Source organism: Leuresthes tenuis, unplaced genomic scaffold, assembly GCF_036924035.1.
Source record: "Leuresthes tenuis unplaced genomic scaffold, fLeuTen1.0.hap1 SCAF_1, whole genome shotgun sequence".
Taxonomy (NCBI): domain Eukaryota; kingdom Metazoa; phylum Chordata; class Actinopteri; order Atheriniformes; family Atherinopsidae; genus Leuresthes; species Leuresthes tenuis.
Window position 1 is genome coordinate 17712677 of NW_027325355.1, and position 6000 is coordinate 17718676.

The window sequence follows — 6000 nt, forward strand, 5'->3', positions numbered from 1 at the left end:
ATGGCTTTTATGTACTTATGGCCATGTACGCATCTAATGCTTTAGGACAGAACTGAAACTCGGATTCATACACTCATCATCTGCACAACAGCCAAGCCTTTGTCAAATACCCTGAAGCAAAACGTTTGCTCTGTTTTTTCCACCGACAGATGGTTCACTGTCCATGGTGCTGAAGAGGGAACGCAGCTGCCTCAAAAGCAAACAAGTGGAAGCCTCCCTTCATGAAACAGACATTTTGAAAGAAACCTACACAGTCTGTTGAGCCTGTTTTTTTTAACATGGGTTGCTCAAATGTGTGGCCACAATCTCAGCAGACGTGGTGTCACATGAGGATGCTGTCCGTGGTGCTGGAGGGAAAAAAAGGCTCCGAGAAAGCAGCTAAAACAACAACAACAACACACGAGTTGCGTATTTCACTGGCATGTATCTAATGTTCGACAACAGTGGCGTCTCTGCGGGGTGCTTACGGTGACCTTAAAGCACTCTTGAGGACGCTTTCCACTCTCTGTGGGGCTAGGAAGCAGGTAACAGATACCGTGTAAGGGTTTTTCACCGCTTAAAAGGCAAAGCATTCTTGTGGTCAAGTGTGCGTCTGATGATGCATTGAGAGGCCAATTCGAAATCAGAAAAAACAAAGGCGGCGGCGGGTGTCAAACGGTACCTTAGTTGTCGCGGTTTCAAAACGAGCCAGCGGGGTCGCAGCAGCTGTCGCCATGTTGATGGAGTATCCGTGTTACTCCGAGAAGCGACACTTGAAGCAACTGAGCTCCCGCAAACGCGAGCCCCTCGAATGAGCCGCAGTCGGGCTTCGCCCCCTCCAGACAGCAGCACGACAACCCTCAGGAGCTAACAGCCATGGCAAGAAAGGCACGTCTGTGCATAGATAGAAATGAGTAGCCTACACACCGGTGAACGACTAATCGAGGTGGAGGGTTTTATTGGCTTCATCACAGGCAGCAGCCAGCCTTCATCACACCCTCCTGGTAACCGGTTGCTACCAAACTGAGGTCCGTGTGACACCCGGAGGTCCTTAAACTACCATGAACCAAAATCTTAAGAGCCCTGATAAAACGCTTAAAATAAATCAGACGAAACATAAACGGGCAGGTAGCCTTTGTAAAAGCTGATGTAAATTGTTGATAATAAACCACTGAATGAATCTGGGCGTGTCCTTTCCAGATGTGTGCCCACTGCTTGTAATCAATCCCCCTCACAGAGAAGTATTCCAAAAATAGAAGTAGAGCCCCCCTCCCGCCACCTCAGCCAGTGCCTTTGCCTACCTGTTTTAAAGCTTAACAATGAGGTCTCTTTCACACGTCACGCACATTTTTAGGAATAAAATTTCAACAGCGAATTAGCCCGGAGCCATGAAGGCAAACCCCCTCCCAGCACGTCGGGGAGGATGCTAGTTTTAGCAGCTTGTTTTGTTTGTCACGACGTGGAGGTTAATTTCGTTCATTTGATGTTTGGAAATGTAATTAAACCAGTAATATATGTGCTTATGACCGGTGTTGACCGGGCTACAATTCCCACGTCCAAGTTACGTTTTAAAACATTTTCGAAGAAGAGGAAAAGCATTTAAAAATTGGTATATATTAATTGTAGTACGGTTGCATAGGCGTATCACGCGCGAACAGCGGAGGAATATCAAATATACAGACAACAAATATAAACGAGACAACTGAATACACAAATCTACATATATGTTAAGTTGCTTTTGTTTCTTTCAAAAGACCTATGATATTTGGTGAGAGGGGAAAAAGAGAATCTTAGATATGACAATGAAGCTAAACTATCCTATGAAAAAAGGTTGAGGCACTCTTCTCCAAAGATCTGCATACCTACCACCATTACGGTGCCCAGCAGGTGGGGATCCTGAAGGCTGATCCCATATTCGAAAAGAGATAATCCTTTATTTAGAAAGATGTCCAGCCACTTCCAGATTTAAACACCTGTGGTTCTCCTTTTGAAAAAACCCGGTTCAAGAGTTAATAGGTTTTAATTTAATAAGCGCTCCTTTGATTTCTTTTCTTTTTGTCTTTTTTTTTGGCCGACTTTGCCTGCCACGGAGAAATCAATCCGCGCTTCCGGTTAGTGAGGCATCACAGTCTGGGAGTGAATGTCCTTAAAGCTGTGACTGTCACAAGATGGCCTGAATGTTGAGTAGCTCTAGAAATGATCAAAGTCAGAATAAGTGAAGGAGAGCAGGACTTGAACGACGTGTTAATACACAGTTAAAGACAACCACAAGGCGCCCAGAATGACCACTTCGTATTTCAAGTGCAAATGAGTCTAATGTTGTTTCATTGATTGATTAATCTAATATTTTTGTCTGTGTCGTTAGCTGTTTTCCCAGTTAACATCGAGGCTTTTATTTTGTCCCCTGATTACTGAACATGAAATATTTTTTCACTTTCACACCGACTGACTCATTTTGAGCTTTTTCACAACTTGCAACGTGCTATTGCTTTATTTTTCATTTATGTTGGCTGAATTGTTGAGTTGGCAGCACACAAATCTCCATTTTGATATATACATATATATTTTTTTCCCTTGATTTGCTTTTCCCGATCTATTCGATGTAGAGGCTAAGTAACAGGTGGCATAGTTGATTCTTCCATTCGTTAATATCAGTGACATACTAATGAATGCATGGTTAGGGGGTGCTGCCAGATATGCCCATTTCCTTGCATAAATATTGACATATATAGTCTTTTAACAATTTTACTTAAATGGAGGTGGGGAAAAGGTTTCCAGACACGTGCATGCTCACGTTGCCTCCACATAGGTGTACACAAGACGGTACTTTACTCCCTTTGGATTTTCTTATGAATTTATGCCACCTGCTGGACAGAGTGTGTAACTACAATAATTCTTTATTATGTAACTCGCATGGAAAGTTTATTTTCTATGAAGCTGGGAGTAAAATGGAACCTTTGTGAAGGAAATAATGCAGCTCATGAAGAATATATATGCTGTCACCACCACAATAGCCACGAAAATAAACAATTATTGTGCCCACGGTAATGTACATTTCAGAGTTGTGTTATTTGAATCGAGAGAGAGACACTATTTGGGAAATAAGAAAGAGGCTCTGTCCCCCACAGTCACAGGCAGCAAAAGTGGACAAACCCTTGAGCTCAGTGTACCATGTCAGTCTCTCATGGGTGCAAGGAGTTTCACTTCACCATGAGAACATAACTGACAACTCCTACAAATACATACTTATTAGCAGGCTTTAAAAAAAGGGGTAGTTCTTCTCATAGCTAAAACACATTTTAAACATTGTCTAGGCAGTATTGGCTTTTCACAAATAATCTCCCACTTATAAACACATGTTCACAAAAGCACAAGTGGGAATAAAATTTGGAAATACCTCCTAAATGGGCATTTCTCATTATGCAACAATAACAACTTGGATCAGTTGTACTTTATCCCTTGTGATTGTCCCGACAGTGTCTCCAAAGCTTTGTTCAAAGGATGCCTTTTTTGGTAGCCCTCTGTGACTTTACTGCACGCTTCATTAGAGGCAGGGTGATAAATTTGGGAGCCTTGCTCAGACTATGAGATGTCAGAATTGGGTTGGAGCATGGCACTTGGCTTTAAGGAGAGGCTTCCATTTGAGTATGTCACTCTGTGTGACTCTCCAAATGAGCCTGCTGCCTCATATGCCCTTGTGAGATGCCTGTGTTGCAGTAAATCTGGACCCACACAGACAGCTCACATAAGACTGTGTGCTCACAGTCTCACGGGCTTGTATGCATACATACACTAATACTTTCTGTAAAGGTTTATATTGAAAATGAGAACATATTGTGGGGCACTTTTTCTGTGTAAAAAATAACTTCCTGAGTTTACATGGAGCTGTTCAAAAATAGAGTTTGCATGAACCCAAGAAAGCACAAGGAAATGAGCTCATGTTGTTGTCATTTTAATTTCCTTTGACGGGAAAAATAAAGCTTGTCGGTGGCGTTCCACTCATCTAAACACACACCTGGTACAGGCTGGAGGCTGAGCTAACTTTTCTATAAGGCGGCAAGGCGGAAACAAAGTGATGTCTGACATATTTCACATGTTTCTTGTACCTCATAGTGGCTTTAAAGATCTGCTGTGCAGTGCATGAGTAATGTCCGTGAACCATTTCACAACCCGTTTGCTGATGATACAGAGCAACAGACTGGATGGTGTGACTAAACAGGCTCACTGTTTATCTCTTAGTCATCGAAAGAAATTCATCAAACTGGAGTCACACAGCGATCTGTTCACCAGATCCTGCAGAGGCCCACTTAGAGTCCACTGAGAGACTTCAAAATGAGATTACAAGAATGCGGAAGGTGTGGACATGTGTTCTCTGTGCTTGATTAGATTCAAACTCCCACTCGAAAGCTCACCTACTGTAAGCAGATGAATTAAGAGCTTTGTGTTATGCTACAGGAGCCTGCTTCATAGCAGCACTCATTTTGAGCCTGTAGTAAAATTAACCACTATAATAACCAGAGATACTCTTAATGAGGCGAGATAAGATACTTATGGAGAGAATTTGTGATATATTGCGTTACCGTCAATGTAGCAAGACCACAGTGTCTCTCACAGCCAGTCAAGGGTGGGGTCCAGGACAGAGGACAAGGTCAGACTAAAAGACAGAAACATAAGGAAATCAAATAACCTTGACCCAATGAACAAATGTTCATAAATGTTCATAGAATCTGCAGCGCATCATTGTCTCCGAAAGGCATGTTTAGACAGTCTGTATGCTCTACGTCGAGCAGATTGGAGTAGCCAGCCATGCCTCCATGTGGGATGGAGCTTTATGGCTATTTTGTTTGCTCTGTGGGAATCAATTAAATTAGATACTGGTGCAAGCAACAAGGAGAGATTACCTGGTGGCAAGCGGCCGCTCTGCCTGGCCGAATAAGCAAGAGCTGGTTGCTAGCAGCTGAGACCAACACGTTTTTTTCATGGCAATAACTTCACAATGGACAATTGGGAGGAACACAGGTGAGTTTTTAGGGGATTCATAACTGCCGCAGTGGGACTAGTCTATCTAGTAGGTCACACAAAATAAGCAAAGACTAGAGCAAAGTCTGATGGTTCATCTTGTGACCATGTGAACCCTTGACATATCCTGACCCACAGGTCAGAAATCAGTGGTTTAATGTGTTCCTTGGTTTGTTTTTGAGTATTCTCACTAAGTTAGCCGGCTGTATGAATACGTGACAAAAGAAGACTTTGACAGCTATAGGAGGACTAATATAAATTTGCCTCTTCAGCAGGGTGACAGGATAAGGTGGACACAAACACAATAGCAGCAAGAGAGGGTGATTTTCCTGTCTGAAGCTGTCTTATACAATAATCAAGTCAAGTCAAGTTTAATTGTAAAGCACATTTCGTGTAAAACAATTCAAAGTGCTTTCCATAAAATAAAAGCATTGCAGCGGGGAGTGGAAGAAGCATTAAAAATACATGAAAGAATATAAAAAGAAAGAAGTAAAACAATTAAGATGAAATCAAAATAATCAAAAACAAGCAACAGTCTAATAGCGAAAGGCTTGTAATGCTAAAAAGACTGAGCTACTGCCATCACAACCTTTTTGACATTCTCTTTCTCTCTGATAGTTGCTATTGCTGAAATTACTTAAATTTAATTTTCAAACATTTGTCTTTGTCCAGTGTTCTCAGAGGAATTGCCACCAAGTTCTAAAAGTTTGAATCTTTTTAAGTGAGTGGAGAGCAGTTTTGCTGTGGATGAATGCCGGTGAGTTTGTATGCTTTACAGCATGTTGTGCTGCAGCTGATCAGCAATAATTGATCCTATAGATCCTATAGAGAGGATCAGTAGTTTATGTGGATAGTAGGCCTGTGCAAATTGATTGGTATGTGCTTGTAGTGTTGACGTATTTATAGGAAAGAGCTTTAACCATGCGACTGGTTTGCCAGGTTACTGGGTGGAAGTCCAGGCAGATGCCCCTCAACGCCACCCACACAGACACACACACACAC

At 42.2% G+C, this 6000-nt stretch overlaps 1 protein-coding gene across 7 annotated transcripts in view; it reads right to left on the bottom strand.

Moving 5' to 3' along the window:
* The window catches only part of scn1lab (sodium channel, voltage-gated, type I like, alpha b), a 33542-nt gene extending 31442 nt beyond the window's left edge, over nucleotides 1-2100 (bottom strand). For 6 of the 7 annotated variants that reach the window (XM_072386437.1, XM_072386284.1, XM_072386360.1 and 3 more), the window contains exon 1: nucleotides 1846-2100. The gene's annotated coding sequence lies outside the window, so the exon portion shown is untranslated. Of the gene's footprint in view, nucleotides 1-661; nucleotides 1377-1845 lie in introns of those variants that run through there. The other variant, XM_072386052.1, reaches the window with a different exon arrangement.
* Between the last annotated feature and the right edge of the window lie 3900 nt (nucleotides 2101-6000).